The sequence below is a fragment of the Montipora foliosa genome, chromosome 6 (assembly GCF_036669935.1).
Source record: "Montipora foliosa isolate CH-2021 chromosome 6, ASM3666993v2, whole genome shotgun sequence".
Lineage (NCBI taxonomy): Eukaryota > Metazoa > Cnidaria > Anthozoa > Scleractinia > Acroporidae > Montipora > Montipora foliosa.
This window is the reverse complement of record NC_090874.1, coordinates 41901060-41901692: the sequence shown is the minus strand read 5'-3', so window position 1 is coordinate 41901692 and position 633 is coordinate 41901060.

Here is a 633-nt window from a genome sequence, read left to right as displayed (position 1 = left end):
GATCTTTTACCAAATGAAATGATATATGAAATGAATCATATGTTGAACTGCGGACGATCTTTTATTGGATCATCCGGTTTTTTATGGTGGTGAAGACTCTTTATGATCCGCCATCACAAATCCGTTTTTGGATTCTCCAAACAAAAAGCACGCCCATACTGTTCTTTTTGGCTGAAAATCCCCACTGGCGTTGAAATCATTTTTAAGCGTTCCATTATTCGTGTACCCTGGCCCCAGAGGTTTTTCTTGAGCCGCAAGAGGGAGAAGAGAAAAACCTCTGGTTACCTTGGACTTTAATCTCACTTTCATGCAGTTGCCAGGGTCAGGATCTGACCCTCAGGCTCGGATTGGTTGATATGTTCAAAAACACGCAAATCAATATGATTGGTTCGTTTCGTTGGTAATACCGTGGGAACGCGTGATTGCTAAGCTGTCATTGGTGCTTTTTGTAATTATCAATTTGAAGAGTTTGCATGAAAGTGAGGTTTAAGCCCAAGGTAACCAGGGGTTTTTCTCTTCTCGCCGCCGCTTCGCGAATCGTCCTCACCGCCTCGAGGCTCAAGTAAAACCTCTGGGACCGGGGTATTATTCGTGTCACGAAACTAGTGATATTGAATGGAGCATTTGCGGCGG